The sequence below is a fragment of the Petaurus breviceps genome, unplaced genomic scaffold (genome assembly GCF_028583685.1).
Source record: "Petaurus breviceps papuanus isolate PSGF00001 unplaced genomic scaffold, PetGlider_PUasm1.0 38, whole genome shotgun sequence".
Taxonomy (NCBI): Eukaryota; Metazoa; Chordata; class Mammalia; order Diprotodontia; family Petauridae; genus Petaurus; species Petaurus breviceps.
The window spans coordinates 57,225,243-57,252,070 of NW_027186304.1; the positions used below are offsets into that span (position 1 = coordinate 57,225,243).

General features: G+C 34.3%; 1 protein-coding gene across 1 annotated transcript in view; it reads left to right on the top strand.

Moving 5' to 3' along the window:
• The first annotated feature begins 727 nt into the window (after nt 1-727).
• The window catches only part of LOC138170531 (gamma-1-syntrophin-like), a 704,758-nt gene continuing 678,657 nt past the window's right edge, over nt 728-26,828 (top strand). Inside the window, exon 1 of the mRNA XM_069099921.1 lies at nt 728-1,708. The gene's annotated coding sequence lies outside the window, so the exon portion shown is untranslated. The remainder of the gene's footprint in view (nt 1,709-26,828) is intronic.

The window sequence follows — 26,828 nt, forward strand, 5'->3', positions numbered from 1 at the left end:
GTCATTCTGAAAGATCTGTGCTTTCTTGACTAGCTGAAGCAGTTACAACCCAAGAAAGGTGGGAGGAGATATAGAGAGGAAAGAGCCTGGTTATGCCCAGATTTTAAATGAACAGAAAATGTCAGTCCCTCCCACCAAATGAGTAGTTTGTTTAATTTCCCTGTACCCTGACAAAAGGTTCTATTACCTGATCTGTACAAGCAATGATTTCCTGCGTTGCGCCCTTGCTTGCGCCCTTGCATGCGCCTCTGCGTGTCCAAGTATCAGCGTACGCACTGCTAGGCACTCGTCAGGCCACGAGAGACTCAGTCTTGAGGCTTTTTAAGTCATTTTGCAGTTCCTAAAGGTCCCCTCCTCTTTGGCCCCCCCCAACCCTCCGCACTAACAGCCTTGTGGACCGCGTCTGTTGAGATTCTTCCATTTGCCCCTGATTTATTTTATGCCAGGTCCTGATTCGTTTAAATGTAACAGCGACAAGACATCTTGCTTCTTTACAATAACGTTTAATTTCTGGTCCGTGGCTCTGTGGGGACTGAAACGAAACCAGAACGCTCTGAAGGATTCTAATTCTAGGGCTTCCATACTGGATTCTTCAAAATTTTTAAATGGTTTGCCAGTTTGGTATTCAAGACCTTTCAGCGTTCCAAAATAGCTCAGCTTCATTTTGGCAATTACATATTCAAGTTTTAAAAGGATCTCTTAGTTTTTCGTTTAGACATAGCTCGCTCTCTCTCTCTCTCTCTCTCTCTCTCTCTCTCTCTCTCTCTCTCTCCTTTTTCTTTCTCTGCTTCCCTCCCTCTTCCTCCTCCTCCTCTCTTTCACCCTCCCTGTGTGTGTGCCTGCGTGTGTGTCTGTGTGTGTGTACGTATTTTTCAATAATCTTTCATCTCAATCAATACGGAGGAAACTCTCTCTGAACAACTGAAAAGTCACGAGAATCTCACGTCTTATTTGTACATAATTTCTCCTTTCGGAATCAGGAAAAAGATCAGCACGTTGTCGTCCAAATATGCACGATAATAATACTGTTTGGGGAAAAGATTCATCCCCTAAAGATCCATAAAGCAGCTGAGAGAGGCAAAGCAGGAAGATATATATACCACTTGCTGTCATCTGTGGAAGGAAGAGGAAACCTGGATCTGGCTGAGGTTTCACAAGCCCTTTAGTTCAGCACCGGCGGGGATGGACAGCGCTTCTGGACACAGCTGTAGCCACCCAGGCAGAACTACATCGCCTCTTCTCTTGTTGTGGTTGCTGTTGCTGCTGTTACAGATGCCTGGGTTCTTCAGTCCTTGCTGCTAAAAGGCGGTGCTCCAGGATACCACCCCCATCCCGCTCCCACTTTTTTTTTTTGGACGGACAAAAAAGTAACCCTCCCCATACCCCTGGTGCAAGTACCTACAGGGCGGTGGAGTTAGCTTTCTTCTGACTTTTAGCTTTCGGAAGCAACTTCAAGACTAACGTATTGCACGGGAGTAGGAGGGGAAGGTAGAAAGAAGAGGAAAGAGGAAGTTCCTGGAAGCTTTGAGAAACTATGGGCTCTGTGGTAAGGGTCGAGGTACCCGAAGGGCCAAAATACTCGAAATAAACAAGATGTTCCTGGGTGGATTGCAAATGTTTTGGATATAGCTTTTCGAGACGAGGGTCGAGAGAGTCACAGGATACATTAAAGAAACTGAAAATACATCTAATTCCAGCACATTGGCAAGTACGTGATGATGGCATCACTTCTTATTATTATTTGTGACTGATTTTTGTATTTTGTATAAACAAAACAATTCATTTTCATAGGGGTGCAGCAAAGGTAAGCCATTTTAGTTTCAAATGTGTTTTTTATGCAATATACCTAGGAACCTTCTATTCTAATACAGTGCTCTGGTTCTAAGTTCTTTGAAGTGTTTTAACTAGCCACAATAAGTTTTTCTTAAGCCCTGTATATGTGGGTTTTCATAGGAAGTGCAAATAAAGCTTTAATGTTCACGCTTTATGATTCATCCCTCTTGCTATTTATTTGTTTCTCTTCCCCTGAGAATTCTCTAATTTTGAACTTTACAGAGTATATTCAAGTAGTTGGGAATAGTAGAGTGTTTTATATATAAAGTGGCCAAAAAGTTAGAAGTGGAAGCTTCAATTCCCCCCTTGTTTTTTTTTATTTGTCCACAGTGATATTTTGCTATTTGCTGGGGAAAGGAAAGAGCAGATTGTTTCTCTTAGACCCTTCAGTGTTAGCTTTTTTTTTTCTTTCAAGAGAGGTTCACCTGATTGTTGGAATACCTTATCTCAAATAGATATTTATGTGGACTTTGAAGATACTGTAGTCCATGGCATCCTTATAAGTTTTCACTAAATCCTTTAGATGACAGAAGGTTGTAGCTTCAATTTACCTTTTAGGATGCTTGACATTTTATACAGTCTCGATTTGCTTGGATTCACAAGGCATGTTGCTCACTAAAATAGGAAAGAGGAAAAGAAGGGAAGTGGTTGGTTCTCAGCAAATTGTAAACTTCAAAGAGTATGTAATTAAGTTTGCTTTTTATGGCTTTTTATTTGCTGGTGTCTTGCTTTGGAGTATTGAAGCTACAATCTTTCATAGTGACCTTCATAAGCACTCTGCTTTAACATGAAGAGTTCACTGGGTAAAGCAGTTGCACAGATTTATAGCCATAAGAGCTTGATCAATTCCAATGAGCACATTCCTTTCCATGGGGGCTATTTGCTTGAACATATAGACTTTTATAATCCTGAGTATGTCTGTGATGCAATTTGCCAACCTAACACAGTGTGAACAGACATTTCCATTGGAAAAATAAAGTGATCTACAGGGATTTATGAAGGCTTGCTTTTCTTTCAAATTGTAGAATAATATATGGGACCAGTATAGCAATGTTTTACATAGCCTCAATTTCCCCTCTTTGGTTTCCTTTTTCAATCTGAAACTCACCCATTTAGCTGGACAGTTAGTTGGTGTTGAATAGGATGTTAGGGTTCCATATAAGTAACAATTCTGATCTCTGTTGATGATAGCCTGAGTATTTGGTGCAAAGGAATACCTAGGAATTTTTCAGTCTTAATCAGACTTGTGAATCTCTTTTTTTTGCTGTATAATTCATAATTGATGATTTGAGGATATGAATCTCCAATCATCTGTTTAAATTCCTTCCCTTGTCAAGAGTCTCACTGTATCACCCTAACATATCATGTTTTCTTTCTTCTTATTTGTAATTATGAAACACAATAAACCAGCCAGGGGAATTATATAGTCTTTAAAGAGGTTGAGTCTTCTGGGAGTAATTCTACTGTTTTTCCTTTAATTAACTAAATCTGATTGATCACCCTACTTCTAGGTAGCATATAGTAGAAAATGCTATTTGTCTCCCAGAAAGTTTACCTGTGAGTGGACTGTGGTAGTTCCTTTTTCTGTGGCAGAGGGGCAGACTTTCTCTACATCTGTGCATCGAACGGAAAAAAAAAAGTAAAAGTTGCATATGCAGTATTATTCTTTGGAAGTTTCAGTTGCAAAAATAAATGATTGGAACTTTCTGATGCTAGCCCCTCAATTTCAACTTGTCTATGTTATAACACTTGTCTTGGAACTAAGGCGATTGAAACAATACTTCTTTGTCTGGGAATACCTTAAGGGAAATTAATGACAACTAGATTTTTTTTCAATCCTCTCTTTTAGTTTTGCTGTTTCACATAAGAGATTTGGGAGAAGGAGTAAAGATACACCCCAAAATGTATGTTGTTCTTGAATAATTTGAATTTCTGGGAATAGTACAACAACTTAGATTATTTATTGATTTTTTTAAAGTCCAAGGTAGTTTGCTCACAAGTTTAATCTGACGATTTAGAGGGTCACTTTTGCCTCAAGGGATGTCCTTTCCTGCTTGATATTATTGAGTTGCTGTTTCTTCTTTTCTACATTCATAATAGCAGCTGTTGTTTACGATTACATATTAACTATGGAGCGGATTGTGTTTCGGTTTAGGGAAAATGAACATTTAGCTGTATAACCAATGGATCTGTTGCCTTCTCATCAAAATGCAATCCTTTCTTGTCACAACTATTTCTCATAATTCTTCTTTTAGCTATTATATGTTAAATTAATAGATCATAGATTTTATAGTTCCTTAATTTCAAATCTTAATTTTAAAGAATACTGTAACAGGTAGAGATAAAGTGCACAAAGTTCTTATTTTGTCTCTGGGCCTCAATTTCCTTATTTGTAGAAAGAGGGAGTTGGACTTCATGATTTCTAGGTCCCTCCCAATTCTTAGACACTCTAGTCCTAAAAAATATGGATTTAGGTAAGATAATTTTTACATATTTGAGGTGGGATGCTTGAAAGAAAATCACTAAAAGACAACCAGATCATGATCAGGCCCTGGCATTTATTCATAATTTGACTTTCCATTCAGATGCTCTAAATATTAACCAGATATTTCAGATATGATCATTAAAGGCACAAGAACTCATTCAATGTGAAAAAAAATCAATCTGAAATTTAATTTTCTGTGAAAATTTTATAAATTTAGAAAACCCAGATTTCATCTTAATAGTATGCATAGCCATCAGCTTGAGTACAAAGTCTGTGATTGGAACTACCAACCCCTCAAATGACAGGATCATTTATCTGGTTTTAAAATATCCATTTAGATATTCCTTTTATAGACAGTACTCAAAAGATGGAAGCTAAGGCCACCAAGGGACCACCCAAGGACTGCACATTGATTTACTTCAAAGCTCTTAGAATCATAGGTATATGGATTTATAGTAGTTAAGAATTCTTAAAGCTTACTTCCTCTTGGTTTTAAAAAAATAAGAAAACAATTGTTACCAAGGAAAAATGATTTTTTTTTCATGTTAGTGATTTGTAAACTATAGTATAACTACAACCAGCTCATCCCATTGAAGCCTGTTTCTAATTAAAAGTAAAGTAAAATCTAAAAATATCATAACTTCATTCTTCCTTCCACAAATGAATAATATCTTGTTAATTAAACAAGCTCAAAGATATGCAACATTATTGCTAAAGGCATTTTATTAATTGTTGATACATTATTTCTTTAGGACTAGAGGACAATGATTGTTCCTGTGAAGTCAAGGCCTGGATTTCTATATTTCTATCACATTTAAATGGATTTTATCCACTGAATTTGTAAAGCTTCAATATTGGACAACTTCTCAAAACTAATCAATTCTAAGTCAATAAAAAATGGGTTCACCACTGGTACTTTGAGTTTAATTTTAGGAAACATAGTATGTTTCTGCTAGCTACATTTTTCTACCAATAAAGTAAGAGTAAGAGATGTATACTACTACCTTAGCAGGAAGATTCTGAGGATTTGTGTGGTTTAACTAAATAATTGATAACGACATATCTACAAAGTCTTTGGGTTTCAGGTTAATTGGAATACAGATCTAGAAGTAGGATTGCTGGGCCAAAGAGTCCACAGTTTATAGCCTTTTAGGAATAGTTCCATATTGTTCTCTAGCGTAGCTGGATCAGTTTACAACTTCACCAACAGTACATTATTATCCCAATTCACTAGTTGATCTTGGACAAATAATTTAAGTTATATTGGCTTTGATTTTCTTATCTATAAAAAGAAAAAAAAGAATAGGGTTATATAAGAATTATTGCTTAGATCTCTAAAGCTATGTACCTATGATTCCATGTCTAGTACATCATTCATTTTATTCTATTATACATTCCCTGAGTTCCAGCTGTGTACAAGGCTTAGTCTAAGATTTCTCAATATTATTTGTCAGTGTTGGATTTTTCTTCAGATGAGATGCCATTTGTAAACCACTTTGTAATCCTTGAAACACCAAATAAATATTAGTTATTGTTTTTAGTTGGAATTTTGTAGAAGACTATTGTTGTTTGTCTTAAATATTATTACCTATCACTTGGTAGACACTATTAATATTACTGAGGCAAAGATGTTATATAATGTTGAAATGAGAGTGCATCTTCAAGTGTCACTTTAACAAAGTTACACATGTAATCATTCCAAGTTTTAAGTTGTCAAGTCTTGTGCCAAAAGAATTGAATTGTAGAAACTTTCCCCCCCGCAGGGCAAGTTATAATACTAAAATTTTCTTGGTTTGCCTTATTGAATTTTTTGTTAAGAATATATATATATATATATATATATATATATATATATATTAAAAAGCAGAGACAAACCATCAAACCAGACATTTTGATGGTCAAATATAACATCACAGAAATGATATTGTTTGAATCTAATTTATCATAATTATTAATTTATGGAACATCTTCTGTCCTTTAATAAAGTGACAAGGCATTACTTTTGTTTTGCATAAAAGCTTTAAGAGCTGCCTAATTTAATCCTCAAATAAAAAAGAAAGAGTAATCTATTTGTATTGCGTTTTAGAATAGTGAGAACAACAATATTAATATAATGGCTGAATGTCTTTCTTGTTCTTAACAACAAAAAGTACAGATCTGTTTACATACATGAGTATTTGAGGGACACAAGTGAGTGTATTCATATATTAAATATGTTACAATTTTCAGTAAGAATTTAAAGGACTTCAGTGTCAAGATATACAAGGGGCATTTAATAGTGAAAAAGCTATACATGATATGTTAATTAAAAGTTGTTTTTTAATGGTAATATTCCACTGTGGTCTCAGAATTAATGAGTTTAAATCAGCAAAAAAATGTAGAATGATCACAACATATCCTTGAATCTGCTTACAAGGAAGCAGACTGAGAAATAAGAAAGCATCAAGGATTATGGAATTTGAGTACATAAATCAATATTGCACTTGAAAAAAATGATTGTGCTAATTACCATGGAAAATTTTGACTCATAGATTAATGACACTGGAAAAGACCTTAGAGAACTGTTCTAAGTCTTCATTCCATAGATTTGAATACCTTTCACTATGGCTAAAAGATATTGTGACAAAGCTTAAGTTACAAAGATTTAGTGACAGAATCATTATTTGAATTCATCCTGTTGACCTCTTACCTAGGACTCTTTCAATTATATCACGCTGTACGTGTCTGTGTGATCAGTTACACACACACACACACACACACACACACAGGCAATGTGAATATTTCTTGCTCACGTGGTACTCTCTTGGCAAAACTCAGTAACTATAGGGTAAAATAGAGACCCCTAGACTGAAGTGGAATGGTCTCCAATGTTATATCCTCATATTTACACATTCAAAACCTCCACTTTCTTCACTGCACCCTTCTCTCTCTTTCTCATCTATGGTATAGGTGCTATTATTATCACCATGTTAGAGATAAGGATGAGAGAGGTTAAATAATTTGTCAAGGATCATAAAAGTGTTAGACACATAGAAATTGTCTCAAGTAGGATTGGAATGCAAATACTTCTGATTCTTAGGAAGCACACTATCTGCAACACAAAAATAAAATTGAATTTGGGATACTTAGCCATAAATAAAGCCCCCTGCAGGCCACATCTTGACAGTTTAAAATATAATATTGTCTATATTTTATTGCATTTATTTTGTTAAATAATAACCAATTACATTTTGATCAAGTTTGATTCACAACCAGAAGTTGCATGTTTGACATCTCTTCATTATACCATATTGCCTCCCAAATAAACCATACTAATTCACCCCTCTCATTTTGTTTGTGTTTTGCCTCAATATCTTTGTCTATTACAGTTCTTCTCATATCAATCCTCCAATAAAGGACTGAAGTCCTACCTTTTGCCTGAATTTCTTCTTGAACTCTTGTTGATAATGTCCTCCTGTTTTCTTCTATTATTCCTTTCTAAAGAGGATTCTTGTTTTCTTCCCTCTTCATCTCTGTGCCTCTAGCCAGGAACTTGCAGGTGGTCAACTGTGCTTACTCAGGCTTCTGTTCTTTTCCAAAGGAATAAGCTGTGCCAATGCAGAAATGACCCTTGTACTCCCAACAGCCAAGGTTCAATAACTACACTGCTTTTGCATTTCTCCATCATGGTTTTCTTTACAGGAAACTCATAATTGGGAAATTTCATTGTTATACAAGATTTTTTTCTACCTGGTTGTCATATCTCATCAATTGACTTTCTGTCCCTCTGACTGAACCCTCTGGGTAGAGGGGAGGACCATGGGCTCCAGGGTCTTTATTCAAGAAAGGGACACAGCACAGTATTATCATATTTCCCACTGGATATGCTGCTTTTGGAATTCTTTGGACTTTTCCATAGTGGCCCTGCACAAGGTGCTTCTGTCCTGTTTCTCTACCTCTACCCTACTGGCCAGGATTTTCTGCTTTCTTTTGTGTATTGTCTTCCCCTGTTAGACTGTGAACTACCTGTGGGTAAGAATTATCATTTTCTTTTTACTTATATTTTTATCTCCTGTGCTTACCACAGTGCCTAGCACATAGATAATGTTTTAAGTTATTTTTTGACTGATTGACTAGGCCTCTGTCTTCCTTATAATATCTATATCAAGAAACTACCATTTGCGAAGGAATTTTATGCTACTTTTTGATACTATTATGACATATTGAGATTTACAGCTTTAAAAGGTCTTAGAGATATTCTTACCTAGCCTACTTCTATAGAGGAGGAAATCGAGACTGAAGGAGTAGTGATTTGCCCAACCTCACAAAGTAGTATCTGATGTAAATTCAGTTTGAGAAAAAGTATTTTTCCCTCTTTCCCCTTTTGCTTCCATTACTTTTCCATCCTCTCAATGAAATAAATATGTACCTTGTAAGGAAGAACTGAGGGTTAAATAATTTCTTATATCCCAGAGCACTGGGTATAGTCTTTAATACATCGTAGATGCTAAATAAATATCAATGCATAATAAGTGCATTAATAATAAGAACATGAAAAGGAACAGGAACAGGATTTACATAGCATCTACTATTTACAAATATTATAAAATTTTATCTTCACAACAAGCCTGGGATATGGTGCTCTTATTCTTATTATATCCATCTTCCAATTGAGGAAATTGGAGCAGAGTTTAAGCGGCTTGCCCAAGCTCACACAGAGAATGTCTGAGGTTATTTTGAATACACATCTCCTGACTCCAGGTCCATCACTCTGTCCACTTTGTCACCTAACTATCTATAATAATGGAATCAATTACCACAACCACCACCCCAAAATGAGTAAAATTTGTTAGATATTTCACAGAGGAATGTGTGTACTTCTATTCAGGTTTTTGTTAAAGTTGGAAGGGATCTCAGATATAATGCAGTCCAACTCAGACATTTTTTGAATGAGGAACCTCTCAGTCAGATAGGTGGAATGATTTTCCTGAAATCATACAGCTAGTAACTAATTGGCAGAAGCAAAACTTAATTTTCTGTATGTAAGTCTAGTGACATTGTAATATGACCCCCCCTCCTTTCAAATCACTTCAAAAAATGCTTTCTGATGCCATGCTTTTGAAATCACTTTGTTCCAACAATTGATAACTATTTATTAAGGAGCTATTATAAGCCAGGCACTATATCATTTGTTTCATTGGTACAAAAAGAAAAACAAAACACCATAGTGAGACATTATTTCAAGAAGTGTAATTATATTGGGTTGGGGATCATGGTTCCAATACATTCATAGATAAGAAAATATACAATATATACTCATAAGAATAGAAACTGGGTCTATTACTTTTCTTGGCCTACAGAATTCTTAGATGAGAAAACAGCTTCAAGCATTGAAGTTTAGTACATTTTAGGTAGATTATAATCTTGAAGAGTCACCTAGTATACAGATAAGTTAAGTGACTTGTCCAAGATCATATACTCATATATGTTAGAGGTGATAATTGAAACCTGGTTTCAGTTATCACTGAATAAGGCTACCTCTCTATCCATCATAAAAGCTCCCTTACTGTATAGTATTATACAAATCATATGCATAATAAGAGGTGGGGGAGGCACTAATAATTTGGAGAAATAGGAAGGGTCTCTTGAAGGAGATTTAGTGTGAACTAAGGGTCCAAGTTATGCTACAAAGATTGGCTGAATATAAAGAGTCTTAAATGACAAACAATAGAGGTTATAATTAGTTTTAAAGGTAATCGAGTAATAGATCTCCTAGAGCACTAATGTGACATATTCAGATATCTGTTCCAAGAAGATTTGTTTTGGAGCTATGTAGAGGATAAGTGCTGAAAGGCTGAATATAAATGGATCAAATTGAATGCTCGTAGATATGCTAGTTCAATCTATGGGAGCTGATGAAGGTTAGGGACAATGGAAATGGGGAAGAGAGAGAAAGTTATTATAAAAAAATAGGTCCTTGGTGTACATCAATACATTGAAACAAGGACATAAATGAGAATAGTATATAGGGAAAAAAAGAAATAGCAAGAAAAGTAGGAAGACAAGGTTTTAGCTCTATAAATAATTCCAACCTACTAATTTCAAATTTCACTAATTTAAAAAGATGGAAAATATACTTATCTTTAAAAATTGACCCCCATTTTACTTCAAAACCTAATCGAACTGTATAGTGACTGTAAGATATGTTTGAAACTCTGTGGTAGTATGCCAATTTTGGACATAATCAGTCTGCTATTTTTAAAGAGATATAAATAAAATTTTGGGTATTGTGAATAAAAAACTTTTAATTTCTTCAAGGAAGTTGTAAGTAGGAAGGCCATGGCATTAGTTCCCAGAATGGATAAGAATGCAGATAAAACAAAGGCCTATCTTAGATATAATTCCAAACACTACCACCTCTATCCTGTTTACTTCCCCTTTTCTCTTCTTCCTACATATACTTTTTTTTTAACACAACAAAGATATAAAACCAGATTAAATAAATTAGGCAAGGTAAACCAAAGGATTAAAAAAAATCTCTTCACAGATTTCAATTAAATGCAAAAATAAATTATACCAGTTTATAAACTGATTTAGAAGTTAATTGATTATGAATTAATTGTTTTCAACTTGAATTTTCAGTAGCCTCTCTAGTGATTCTCTGAAAGGAATAGTTGAACTTATTTATAGATTGCAATTAATCTCCTCATCATACCTTCTTAGAAACTCATACATATGTCTAGTGATATGAGAAACTTATACATAGGACAAGAGATATTGGCCAGAAATGTGAATAGGCTTAAGTCCTGCAGACAGTGTACATTTTCACTATCATCTTTCAAAATAAAACACAGTACCATTCTTCTAACCCATCAGCCAGAATGATAGGCAAGCTAAATCACAAACGCTACCCTTCTATTTTCATTTCTGCAGATCTTGATTTTGTAAAAGCAAGGCAGCTAAAGAATCTCTACTTGATGAACATTTCTCATTAGAGGAAATAGAGGAAGTAATGATGGGAAACAGATCCTTTGTATTTATTTGACTTTCAAAAAGGGCCATTTAAGGAGGGGGGAAATAAGTCTGGTTCTTTTTTTTTTTTAAAGCATGTTATTTTAGACTTCCTAATATCAAAGTAGGAGGTGTTAAGGAAATGTAATTTGAAATGTTCAAGAAACTGATATTTGTAACTGGAATTTTGAGACAGCAAATTTCAAAAATTTCAGTGAAAAAAGGGGGAGGGATATACTTCTTTGGCTAGAGACTTTGAAAAAAAAGTTAGCTCAAAAGGAATGAGAGGTTCCAAAAGTATGAAATTATAAGAGTATTTTTACAATTTATCTCAATGAGTACAATAAAGAGGAGAAATATAAAGAGGACAAGGATAAAGCACAGGGAGTTGTTCAATAAATACAAATGATAAAAGTTCTATGTAGAAGAAAAAAATTTAATAATGTAACCAAAGACCAATACAAAAGAGAAAAGTCTGCTATTTTTAAAAAAAAAAATTTTTTTTTTAAATCCTGTGAGGTAAGGTAAGAATAAAAAACGCGTAAGAGTGCTTATAAGGACAAAGGAGAACAGGTTTAAATATAAAGAGGCAAGAACAAATTTCAATTAGTACTTTTGCCCAAGATGAATGTAATAATATTTATGGTTTACAGTGAGAAATCAGTAACAATCAAAGCGTATGATTTATCTACCTAGGTAGGATAATGATTTTTAGATTCAAATGGAAAAAGAAAAAAAAAAGGCTTAAGAAATTGTAACCCAAGAAAAATGAGGGTATAGGTAGAGATCACCCAGATATTCTCAATAATTTCACATCACTTGGAAAGTTTCATCCCATGGTAAAGAAAGATTTCAAATTTATAGTGGTTTAATCATTGTTGGTGCCCTTTGAGAAATTCTATAGAACAGGAGAGATATGACAGACTTGGGCATGGGCAGCCATATAAAATTTATAAATGGGATAAATGTGAGGGTAGATGAAGGAAAGGGAACTCTACAAAATAAGCCCAGGATAGAGCATTGGGGAACACTTTCACATTGAAGGAGAGACATGAATAAAAATATTATAGGAAAAAAGAACATATCTCAAAGTAGAAAGAGAATATCCTTTACTTCTATAAATTACACAAACCTACCAATTTCAAATTTCACTGTTAAAAAAGGGGGAAGCTATATATAAACTATAGTCCAGTGGAATTGATTTTGAAACCTGGTAAAATTCTAGGATGAATTTTGGATGAAAATTGATGGTGTATGAGAACTCATAAAAGGCAATAATGATCATTATAAGTCATTAAAAATAAATCTGACCTGATGGCATTTTTGAAAGGATTGATAAGCTGGGAGATTTGGTAACTACCATATGCCTAGTGTGTAAAGATATTATAGTGCAGTGTAAAAAGTGCTGGACTTGGATTAAAAATACTGGGTTCAAATCTTCTTTCAGAATACTTACTAGAAAAGAGACTAAGAACAGTTTACTTATCCTTTATAAGATTCATTCTTCTGATTTGTAAAATGAATATAGTAATGCCCATAATACCAACTTTAAATGGGTTCAAGGATCAAGTTATAACACCTATGTAAATTAATTTGTAAAATTTTAAAAGTTTTCTAAATTTAATTTGCTATTATGCATAGATTTTCAACAAATATTTGATGACATCTGATTCAAAAGATTTTGCAGAAAAGGAGTCATGGGGGCTGAGTGATAGAAGTTTAAGAGTTTTAACTGTTTATATTCAGATATATATCTGCTTTATAGTCTATCAAGTAAGGCTGATAAGCTCTATTTTGAAGTTTTCCTTCCAAATTTTTACTCATGAATTGAATGAACTCTGATGTCATTTTTATATTTGGTGATGAAGGCACAAACCTGGAAGTAGAAGACAATTTGTTGGATGATTGATTAAACTGAGATTTTGAACTATCTTCATAGTCTTCAAACATGATCCAAACATAAGAAAATTTAACTTCATGCGCATGTACAATCCCAAATGAGTAGAAGTATAATAAGATCTTTATTAATATGTGGGTATAAACTACTTTGTATTAAAAGAAATACCTAGGGGCTTAGTGTATTAAAAACTCATCATTAGTTACCAGTGTGGAATTCTGTGCCAAAAAGCAGATATGCTTTAGGCTGGATTAGCAGGAAAATGATGACCTTCAAAATGAGGGCGTGACAGTTCTTTTGTACAGTTCTCTGTTCAAAACAGATTGAAATAGTTAGGTCATTCTCATCACCATATGCAGAATCTTTATTCTCACCAGACATGCGAGTTTAATAATGGGGTGGGAGAAGGGAGAAGGACTGGAACTCCTTTCATCTGGTGATTTCCTGAAGGACTTGATGCTATGAAACCTGGAGAATATAAGGAAATTGTTGTCTTCCAATATTTGAAGGGTTGTTACATCTAAGAAGGAAATTTTTCTGCTTAGACTCTCAGGGAAATACTGGAACTGTTAAATATAGGTTATAAAACTATTCTTTTGATTGTTTGTTTTTAAATAAATTTAAACTTCCTAACATTTGGAATAATTTAGTGATTGGATGAAATGCTCTGAGAAATTTCACCTTCCTTTGAACAAGTGGTCTTCAAGAAAAGACTTAATGCACACTTGTTAGGGATTTGATAGCTAGGATTTCTTTTACAGGTAGAGGTTGGATTAGGTAGCACAGCAACTCTGGAATCATCTGATTCTAAGACTTACAGAATTTTTGGAAACAAACACACAGTTTTCTTTGGTTTATTTATAATCACTCCATCCTGGAGCATCAGTATTAAGGTCATACCAAAAACAATAAAGTAAAATAAGGTGAAATATGACCTTGAAAGTGGTTAAAGTAATAAAATATATTGGGATAGGGTATACATTTGCTTTCTTATTCAAAAATGGTTAGCATCAAATGGTTGCAATGGCAAAGCAAAAACAGAAAATATACAGAGAGCTTCTGTATATTTTATACTAGAGGAATCTTTTTTTTCAGTCATGAATAATGATTCTACATTCATCATATGGTTAGCCTGATTCAATTTAGCTGGATCATTTGTCATATGTTTCTTTGGCCTGCCTTTGATCTGGAAGAAGTAAAACTCCCACAAGCAAATAAATCTCATTGCCTGTTGTTCATACTATTAAGTGTAGGTAATAAAACCAAGAGGGGTAATATGCTTGAAGAACCTTTGCAGTGAAGGTCACTCAAATTTAGGTGCTTCATCCGGTAAATTATATTCATAAACACAAATATGAAAGATGATTATCTCCATCATTTCTAAGCCTTTTGACATCCATTTAGCCTGTGGATGATAGAACTGAAGGGGGCCTTTGAGATGATCTAGATAATTCCCTAATTTTGTGAAAAAGGAAACTAAGGTCCAGAGAGGAGAATTTTCCCATAGTAACTTGGCTGGTGATGGGAGGCTAGGATGAGACCCTAAGTCCGCCCACTCCCAGTTCAGTACTTCCTGCAATGTACTGCCTTACTTGGGAAAATATAAAACTATTCCAAAACACTTTCAAATTATTGAAGATAAAGCAATGTTTCTTACTTTTAATCAAATCTTGTTTTTTTTTAAATGCCTTATTTATAGAAAAGAATTTCCTTCACATCTATCATGCATTGTTGAAAGTTCTCCTCCTTACTCTATACCATCACTATAGTAACCGGCATAGTTCATTTTAAAAAGATACTTGCTATCTTGATTCTACCCTCTGTTTTTAGAAATCTACATTCACTGTGGGTGAGAGTGGGTAGAGAATAAAAACTCATATTGCTCCTTATTCTACCTTCACGAATTTCCTCTGCCCACCTGTTAGTCTAGGATCATAGTCATTCAATCATTAACTGAATTGGTTAAACATTTACTACATAAATAGTACTGACCTCTTAGGAATACTAGAACATGAGCCTATTGAAATATCCCCATTGGTTCTTTCCCTAACTGAAAGAAGAAGAGACAATAGGAAAGGAATCGCTTCATTCCAGGTCAAATGTTCTACATTCTTGGAAAGTGTATTACTGTGCTAAATAATAAACAATGTTTGGCATAGAAAAGAAAGAGTGATTCCAAAACCAACAGTAGATCCACATTACTTATGAGAATAAGTATACATTTCTGATACTGTTGTCTGATGCCTTTCAGTATTGTACCCTGTGTTGCTTTTCTATTCCTGCCTAGCACTATTCCCACTCTTGTTCTCTGAATGTTCACTTAATTGACACTGCTCTCTATGCTGTAGTATTTTACAATATTTTAGCCCAGGATTATACTGCCATTCAATTGCCACCTGCTGAAGTCCCTCCCTCTTTTTCCTCATGACATAACTTAGACAACTTCCTATAAGATGGTGAAATAGAAATAAACCTGGTCTACAAATCAACCCTAAACCCCTCAATGATATGGAAATGATCCAATCTACTTTCCTCTTCCCTCACAAAAAAAGGGGGACAAAATGGAAAATCATCTGGAGAAGAGAAGAGAATGCTAATAAAACTAAAAGCATAACTAGGTCAGAATGAAATGGGGACAGAGGTAAAGAAAGTTGTGCCTTCCTTACCTGGACTATCTGCTGTCCCAAATATCCAGAACCATTAAAAGAGACATCTCTGCCCCTTTATGGCTTAACTCCTAGACAACACAGAGGTTCCTGCTAATTTATCTCCCTTGTATCACTCAGAGATTAGGGACTAAATTACCTTCAAGATAGCAATAAACCTCAACTAAGGGGAGTGCTCATTCCCTCAATCCCCATATAAGTCAGAATGCTCAGTGACTCCAGGGCTCCAATTATACCTCAGAAACAGGTCAGAGTCTGGAAAGTTTCTATACTACTATGGAACTCTATTCATCTGAAGAAACTTGCATCACTTGATTCCCTTTCCTACAACTAAGTCTGAGCAAAATCCTCTGTCATTCCCAATCTCTGAACAGAAATAGTCCTACTCTAACTGTGAGCACAAAGAGACAAGACTCCTTTCTTCACCAAACTACAAAACAAAACAAAAAGACTTGCCTTCCCCCTTTCCCACAAAAGCTTTATGCTCACTGTGCTGAACCTTTAAGAGTCCTTATTCCCATGGAGTTGCTACTCTGAAGCAGTAGCAACAACTCTAATTATAGGCAAGACTTGAATTTCCTCCACCATTCCTATTCCTGAGGAGAAAAAAAGTGATAACTCCTCCAAAAATGTGATATAATAAAGACATGAAATTTTAAAGAAGAGATACAATTTCCTTAAAAACATAAATTGAATCACTTCTGTTAGATGGGATTAAAGACATACCAAAGAATAAATTCAAAATGGTTTCTCAGTACATCAATTCATTGCATCTATTGTATTCAGGGAGGATATTGCTATGTCCAATCATTTTCTTTAAATACTCAGAAAACATTATGCATAATGCAGTGCTGTATTCTCTGATAAGACTTCATAGTCTTCCTCCATGTTCCTCTGTAATCAGTAGTAAAAAATAAATTCCAAAGTTGGCATTGTCATTACCTGCCCTATCTCTGTTCTTAGCAATGAGGTCCAATGATCTCTACTGAAGTGGTTTCTAGACTCTTCTGGTTTCTATCTTGTGAAATTTCTTCTATAGAAGTTTAAAAGTATTGTCATGGGTTGCAATAGAAAAACTATAACCAAGAGACTGAAATACTGATGATAAAATTCTGCTAATCTTCAAAAAATAGACAGATCATTTTCTAGGATTATGTTCTTTCTAACTTTCTAATATGGTAGAAACTGTCAGAACTTGAACTCCACTGATACAGCTCTAAATAATTCAGGGTCACCTCCTTCTCATTTCATAACCAAGCATCAGAGTAGGATTTTGTGTAGGAATTAAACAGAATACTCATTTCATAAATATATACATAAATGTTAATATAGGAAATAGAAAGGCTCTAATTAAGAAAACCCCAAAGCAATGCAAAATGCACAATACATCAAAGGGTGCTTCAAAAAATAATATAAATGGAGTAAAAATGAAATAGTTAGCAATAATTAAAGATGTTCTCTTGGGAATCAAACTTTAAAAGGAACTAATAAGCATTTAGAACAAAGTAATACATTTGAAATTTTAAAAAAGTCCAAAAGTGAGATTAGTTTAGATAACTGAAGATAATGAAAATACACACAATATAGAAGCTATTATCAAAGAGGTGATTAGAAGAATTAAAGCTTTCCAGTGTGGACCATCAACAAGCAGATAGAATATCTAGATTGGAAAAAGTGCTTCTCCAAGATATTTGGTTGTAAACAACAGAATTACAAACACAAAAATGGATTTATCTAATTGCTGAGGAAGAAAGTAAAATGGATGTGAAAGTTCTCTACAATGTTATATTCTATTTTCAAAAGGAAGGAAAATGACAAAACAATGAAGTTTCAAAATTAAAAAAAAAACTTCATATGATTGGTTATAGACATCATGTGCCCATTAAAACATTCATATTAGTTGAAAATAAAGAACATGTATTAAACAAAAAGAAAAAATGAAAAATTGAGCAATGCTATTCTACTACTAAGGGCATCCTTTGTAAATATTATGTATTTTCAAATTGATGAAACAAGTTTATAAAAAACATACTTTGAATCTATTACTTATTATGATTTGAATATTTATGTAAAGATGATTTGACATAAGTATGTTATACTATTTTATAATTGGAATAGAAGCAATCATATTAGGATGTGATTATAAATATGCATTAAGACTAGTACAGAGACTTAACAAGCATTAAATTATATGTTTACTTACTAATTTAAAAACTAACACAGTTCAAAATGAATAAATTTAGAAAGGAGAAAAGAGGCACGATATAGCAATTTTATAACAAAATAAACATAGATACATATGCATATCCAGGCATATGAATTATACATATATACACATATGTGTACACTTTGTAAGCTTATATATGTATGTAAGAGGTTAAATTTCAGTATATTATTAGAATTATAAAATATATAAACTTTTTATTAACTCACATAGTTGAAATATATGTAGAAGATTAAGGAAGATTTTATTTACTCTTTGATAAAATCAAGAACTATCTAAAAATTAGAAAAACAAATGTGAATGACATAAATGCATTGTTCTATTAAATGAAGAAGGGGAATATAATGAATTTAAAATATTGCACACATATTCTGTAATTTAAAGAAGTACAATTCATGAAAAGTATCATGACTAGAATAAAATTAAAAGTGTGGATTCTATTATATTCTGCAATAATAAAAACATATTTAGTGGTAATGTTTGATAAATGTTTGTATGTGTATACATATATACATATATGTTTGTGTGCATTATATAATGAAGAAATGAAAAAGATTAACTGGTAATTAACAATTCTCAATTTATGCATACCATAAAATTCAATAAACTAAGAAGAACACAGGAAAAGTAGCTACATATAATGATATTGTTTTAGTAACAGAATATTAATAATAGAATACTTTAATTCCATATTTTTTGAAAAAATGACAAATTAAACAAAAAGTATAAGACTAAGGAGATTACAACTATGAACTCCCATTCAATAATTTAAAGAATAGTTATTTATAGATAACTAGATTAGAGATGGGAATTAATTTCCTTTTTAGCAAGGCTTAAAAATTTATTAGATATTGCATCATAGACAATACAAATTAGTGTAAAAAGGTAGAAATTATATTTTAGATTGTCAATATATTTTAGATGTTAATATACTAAAGTTGAATCAAATAGCAACAGATGTATAAAATGCAAAATTAAAGAAAAATATAAAAATTATACTGTCACAACATCCAATAATGGGTTCAACAAATTTGAAAAAAAGATTAAATACAAAATATAATACTTATTTTCATGTCTTAGAAATTAAGATAAAGAAAAATGATTAAAATTCCTTTTAAAATGACATCAAAGGAGCTAATCTTTGGGATTCAATCTACCTAGAAATATACAACATCAATATAAGGATGTCTATCAAACTATCTTTACATTCTAAAGTCTTGCTTTAGTACATTACAAACTGTAAAGACTGAATAATGGTTTTTGAATGAAGTAATGAATCAATCAATCACTCATAGATTTAGAGCTGTAAGAGATGTTAGAGCTATTATACTCCACCCTTCTCATTTTATGCATCAATGTATAGAAACTAAGGAAAGTTAAATAATTTGCCCAAATACATTGAGAAAGTATCCAACAGGGACATAATTTGAAAAGAGTTTCTGACTCCAGATCTAGGACTATACTGTTTTAGGTTTTATGTCCTCTGACTTTAAAGAGCCCACACACTAATTGAATAAATTAGAACAAACAATTATAAAATATTGTTTTAAATTGTATGTTAAGTGTGATTAGATGATAAAAGAGAGATGTGACAAGGTTGAAGTAGTCAGGGAAATTTTACTGGACAGGCATAAAAATTAGCTTATATATAAGTTAGCAAGAAATGAAACCAGCACAGATTGTTAGGCAGACAAGTGAAGCACTATTTAAATGTGTCCGAAGTGAATTAGTAATAGGAATAGCCTGGAATCAGTGAGACCAGGTAGTAATAGCAGCATCAAAGATCACAGAAATTCAGAATTGGAGGGACCTCAGAAACCAACTATCCCAGTATGTAACTTGCCAAGTCCTATTATCAGTTACCTGGATATGAAATAATGATGATACTAGGGTGGTGGCAAAAAAAAAGATAGTGATTCGGGATAGGTACATCAGATATTTTGAAAGAAAAATCACTAAAAATTGGTTATTGATTGACTATACAAGGTAAAATAGATAAGTCATTTATTCAATGTTGTTAATGTTCATAGAACATATATTTTCAAATCAAGTCAACAGGGCCTTATTACACACCTATTCTATGCCATGTACTGTGTTAAGCACTAGGGATCAAAGAAAAGAAATTGTCTCTACTCTCAAGGAGCTCAGCCTAATGTGGGGTACAACATGTAAGGAACTATATTCAAACAAGATACATTGAGGATGAATTGAGGGTAGACTCAGAGGGAAAGCACCAGGATTCAAATGGATCAAGGACTGCGTTTTGAGGAAGGTAAAATTTTATTTGGTACTTGAAGGAAGTCACAGAAGCTAGGAATCCGAGATAAGGATAAAAATAATTTCAGGCATGGAACCACGAAACTGGAGATAGATTTTCTTGTTCAAGGCATAGCAAAAAGGCCAGTATCTTTGGATCATACTCTACCTGGGGGTATTGGGGTATAATGTGTTGGAAAACTGGAAAAGAAGGCAGGGTTCAGGTTACATAGGGCATTAAAAGCTAAATAGGAGATTATATTTGATCCTAGAGTTAATAAGGAGCCATCAGATTTTTCTTTTGTTTTTTAAATAGGGGGATGATATAGTAAGACCTGTGTTTTAGGAAGATAAATTTGACAGCTGAATGGAGATTGAACTTGAGTAGGCAGAGATTTGATTCAAGGAGACCAATTTGTAGGATATTGCAGTACTTCAGTCATAAGGTAATGATAGCCATACTAGGGCAGTGTCAGAATAGAGTTGACTTTATTTTTATTTTTTTTTTTAAGCAATTGGGGTTAAGTAACTTGCTCAAGGTTACCCGGCCAGTTATTTCTGGGTGTGGTGCTGAGTGTCTGAGCCTGGATTTGATCCAGGTCATCCCGACACTGAAGCCGGTGCTCTTACTCGCTGAGCCACCTGGCCACCCCTAAGCAATTGGGGTTAAGTAACTTGCTCAAGGTTACACGGCCAGGTGTTTCTGGGTGGGTGCTAAGTGTCTGAGCCCGGGATTCGATCTCCAGGTCTTCTCAACACTGGAGCCGGTGCTCTTACTTGCTGTGCTACCTGGCCGCCCCTAGAGTTGACTTTAAAAAGAGATTGGAGAATACATAATAGATATAAAGAAAGTAGTATCTAATGATTTTAGGAAAACATGGAAAGACTTGCATGAAGTATTGAACAAAATGAGCAAAAAAAGAGAATGTTTTATACAGTAACAGCAATATTATTTTAAGAATTGTTTGACTGAATAAGTTATTTTGACTATTATAAATACCCAAATCTACTGTGAAGGAAGTATGAAGAAAGATGTTATCTGAATCCAAAGAAAGAACTGATATATACATATATATAGTAACATATGTAATATATAATTTTACATATATATGTATATATTGTGTACACAGCTCTTTATGTCTGATAGCAGCCATCTTTAGGATAGATTGTGGCAGGGAAAGAAAAAAAAGAAAATTACATGATAATTTTGTTGTGTTTTTTTAAGGAAGAGCAAGTTGTACATATCATCTTTTCAGTTTCATATGTAACCATCTTTTTATTGTATTATGTTATGGAAATAAATATTTTGGTCTATAAATTAAAATACAATTTTTAAAAAGTGTTATCTATAGAATTTTGCAAATGAGAGGTCATGGAGATGAGGGAGAGTAATTGAGAATGACACTTAGGTTGAAAGTCTGGGGTTTGAAAGGATGGATATATCCTTGACAATATTTTTTAAGTTATTATAGAAAGAAGAGAGAGTAAGGAAGAAAAGATAATGCATTCAATTTTAGAATAATTTTGCTACATTTATGAATTTCCCAAGACATTCAGAACAAAATTACCTATAGGCAGTTGGCGATGTAAGGCTCAAGGTGAGGAGAGTGGTTGGGGCTAGATAAGAAGATCTGAAAATCATCTATATAGAAATGATAATTAAATCCAGGAGAAATGATGAGATCACCAAGTGAAATAATATAGAGAAAGAAGAAGATTGCCTAGAACAGAGCTGTGAGGGATACCCATAGATAGTGTGAGTAGCCTGCCTAGAGACCTTGGAAAGGAGAATGAAAAGTGGTTCACTTAAGTAGGGGGAGAGAAAGGAGACGTTGTTGTCCAGAAAACCTAGAGAGGGGAGAATATTAATGAGAAGACATTGATTGATAACACTGTGCAGGGCTATAGAGAGTTGAAGAAGGAATTAAGTTTCAAAAAAAAAAATGACCAATCAGTTGGGGAAATTAAGATAGCATCTTCACCTGAATAATGAGTTCTGAGACATGATTGCAGAAACAAGAAGAGTATGAGAGTCAAAGAAGTGGAAACACTACTTTCAGACAGCTGTATCTAAAAGCTTAACCATGAATGAAATATGTGTGAGCTGTAAGCTCTCAGAACTTATCTGCATTTACTGTGTCTCTGGAAGGTGATAAAAGGGACATAAGGTATGTTCTGGTGGTGACTGACAATTTCACACCATATATTCTATGATAGATATGAAGGCATACCCAAATAGGAAGCAAAAAATGCTAGTAGTGTTGCTAAAGTATTCTGGGAGAAATGTTTTTCAGTGTATAAGCATCCTGCCAGAATTCATTTGCTAGGGTTGGGGAATCTGTGACCTTGAGGCCACATGTGGCCTGCTAGGTCCTTTGACGAAGCCTTTTGACTGAGTCAAAATTTTACACTACAAATCATTTTATTAAGGGGGTGTCTTCTGTGAAGTTTTGATTCATTCATAGGTTCCCACTTGACGACTTAGAGGGCCACAAGGGGCCTTGAGGCTGCAGTTCCACCAACCCTGATTGGTGGAAAATCCTCTGGGACTTTGAAAGCACACTGTTAAAAGAGATGTTAGTTTTTCTAGCATCAAAGTAGACTAGAACTGTATCTTAACCTCAAAAGATCCTATAGCATGAGCATTTTAAATAAATATTACTGGATATTTTGGGGATATATACCAGAAAAAAAATTCTTATTGAAGTCAATATTTCTCATTACTAGTATGTCAACTCTATCAGGAATGGCACCATAGCTTTTGCACTATGCCTAATGAAGTTTGCAAAGAATAAATTTTGCCTATTGCTTTGTATCTTGGAATTTCTGAGGTCAGAAAGACTGAAGACATTCCCAACTGATAATCAGCACCTCTCCACATATTGACTACATATCTTCGAAGTTTAGCTCAGCAGAATACTGATAGGAAAAAAAATGCTGGTATGATGCCTGAGTTTCTTGCCAAGACCTTGATCAGAGTGTCACAATTTTGATAATAAATCTTGGTATTTATGAGGAAGGAAGGAAGGAAGGAAGGAAGGAGGGAGGGAGGGAGGGAGGGAGGGAAGGAAGGAAGGAAGGAAGGAAGGAAGGAAGGAAGGAAGGAAGGAAGGAAGGAAGGAAGGAAGGAAGGATTTATTGACCACTCACTGAGTGCCAGGCACTGTGTTAAGTACTTTAAAAATATTATCTCATTTGATTTTCATGACAACTGGGAGGGGGGTATAGTTCTTGTTGTTATTCTTGTTTTAAGGTTGAGAAAACTGAGACAGACAGAGCTTAGGTGACTTGCCCAGAGTCACACAACTAATGACTGTCTAAGACCACATTTGAATTCAGGTCTTCCTAACTCTAGATCCAGGGCTTCCTCCTCTGTGCCACCTAGGTGTCACACAGGTTTGCTGATTGATGGAAAACTACTCTATACTTTCTTTTGGAGAAACTAACCAACTGGCCTATTTACAAAATAGCCCAAGACTGGTGGGGATCCTGTAAAGTCAATTTAATCAAGCTACTTAATTCATACCAGAACATTATTTGAACTCCATCATGAGCAGGTAGAGTCTGCTGGTCACCACAGAAGACTCTAAGCAAAACTGTCTACTAATTTTTTCAAACAATGGATCAGACTCAGAGATATTTCAAGGGAAGATAACTTGGTGTACTGTAATACAGAAAGCAGCTGACATAAGGAGAGAAACCTGAACCTACAGGCCTTTTTTGACGAGACCTTGAGCTGGGAAGACAACCATGATGCAGACACAGTATATAGACTAACAATTCTACTGGCAACCCTGCACCTCCACAAGTTCAGTCTTACAAATAGTTAAGTAAAGACTACAATCAATATATATAATCAAATGTTTAAGCATGGGGTCAGATAGCTCAAGAATTTACAGGAGATTTCAATCTATTTAACCCATGATCAGACTAATCTATGCTATTGCTAAGAATCCTGGAGATATCATTACAGAGGTAGACAGATAACAATACTAGTCCTTCATTATTGTGAGAGTGGGGTTCACCCAGACTTCTCTCTTGAATTGATCAAAGGAATTGAATCAATACGCAAAGTTTGAACAAAGTCTAGATATCTTTATTGAATCCAAATTAAACATTTAATCCAAATAAGAACTTCTCTATTAGGGCAGTTAGGTGACCTAGTGGATAGAGCATAGGCCCTGGAGTAAGGAAGACCTGAGTTCAAATCCAGCTTCAGCTTATGATAGAGATATCGAAGCAGACTAGAAAACTAGATAGGCCTATAGTATGGTCATTTCTTTTCCTCTTAGTGATTCTAGACTAACAACCCACTCAACAAAGACTGAATATGCTTGTCAGATCAGTTACCCTACTTCTGTATAGAAGAGAACATGCCTGGTAATCTTTTGCTGCATAACCAGTCTATGTTTCAACATGTGCACTTAGGGTGAAGATGGAGAAAAAAGAAACTTAATTCTGCTGCAAAAAAAAAACAAACCAAAACAAAAAATAAATACCATCAACCATAATAATACTTGTAGAGATTCATCTGAGCTACTTCTCTGAAAATTGTTTCTACATTAAAAAAATTATTATGCAAAATGTCTGATGGTAAGACCAGTAGGTTCCAGTGTCAAATTTACATAATCACTTAGCATAATGCCATGGTTTCTCCACCAGCATGAGTTAGTTGCTATCAACTTCCTATTAGGATTTCTTTTATGAGACATTAACATAGAAGTTGAATATAAGTAGAATTATTTATCCTTTTTTTAATGTATTCTCAGCATCAATATTTTTGCCCTTTGTATATTCTACATTTTGTTGATTTCATGTATTAAACGCTTAAAACCTTAGGTTCTTCACATCTCCTAATGTAGTTTTCTCAGGCGAAGGTAGAATAAGCTCGATATGAAAGAGAGGTATACTAAAACTAAAAATTTCTATAATCCTTTATACTCTTATTCCAAGTTCTCTGTTCTCTTGTCCTAATCATAGGACTTCGAAAAATTCTGCTCTTCTTCTTGTTGAGGTATTACAGTTGTGTCCCACTCTCCATAACCTCATTTGTAGTTGCTGTTGTTTTTTAGGCAAAGCTACTGGAGTAGTTTGCCACTTCCTAATCCAGCTCATTTTTCAGATGAGGAAACTGAGGTAAATGGTATTAAGTTACTTACCCAGTGTCACACAGTTAGCAAATATTTGAGACCTTATTTGAACTCAGGACAATGAGTCTTCTTAATTTCAGGCTCGGAACTCTATTCACTAGACCAGTACCTGGTCTAGAGAACTAGAATTACCATAGACTTGAGGGAATGAAAGCAGTATGTCTGACATCAATTTTGCTTCATTTTCTGGATTCACCACTGCGAAAGTTACCGTTTATGGTAAAAAAAAAAATAGTATAACTTCAACCTTGAGCCCAAAGGCTAAGAAATGGTATATAATCTGAACCTGGCTACTGGAGGGGATATTCTTTTTCTGGAGACCAATTAAGTCTTTCTAACCACCAGTGTATAATTTAGCAAATTGCCTTTTTAGCACATTGAATAGGTCCCTGGCAACCCAGAAGAGTTAATTTACCCCAAGCAGAGAATAATCACTCTTTTTACTGATAGTATTCAATGTTTTAGAGGGTTGTGAACTTTTATATTGAGTCATTGTGGTTATATTATCATAGAGATATCAAAATAGACTAGAAAAATAGCTAGGAGTATAGTATCATAGGCTTTTCTACATCCTTTCCTTTCATCTTTACAATCCCAAACCACCCACCCTATCAACAGAAACTGAATATTCTTGTTGAATCATTCACCCTACTTCTCTATAAAAGACAGCATGCCTAGTAATCTTTTGTTATTTAGTATATCTTCCTATATGTATTTTTGGTGTGGAGATGGGGAGCAGAGAAACTTCTTGCTCCTAATGAGAGAGAGGGGGGGGGATTGGGATTGAAAAGAAGAAGGGAAGGGATGTAGAAAAGCGAGGGATAAGAGGGTTGTGACTGTTTATATAGAGTAATTGGATATCTCTATGATAATATAACCACAATGACTCAAGAGAGAGAGAGAGAGAGAGAGAGAGAGAGAGAGAGAGAGAACTATTTTAATACTTGGAGATTGTTGTTTGTCCTTCATTTTTGAAGAGGACCATGGTGTCAGTGAAATAATGACATGATTTGCAGTTGACTTTGATTTGAGTGAGGGAGGACTGTGCAAAGTCACCAGCCTTACTTTCTCCTCCATAGCCATTTAGATGCAGTGACCAGATATTCATAAGGATGATTGGAGATGACCAAAGATACAATTGGAGGCCCTGTCCCTTTTAGGCTAAGGCTTTTTCTCAAAACTTATTTATCTATAAAATGCTCAATTGAAGACCATTTCATCATTAAATGACAAAACGGTTTCCTTAGATTTTTTCCTTTGTGGAAAAGCAGTATGGAAGAATATCAAGAGTCCTGGACTTGGTGTCAGCAGACATCTGATTTAAATA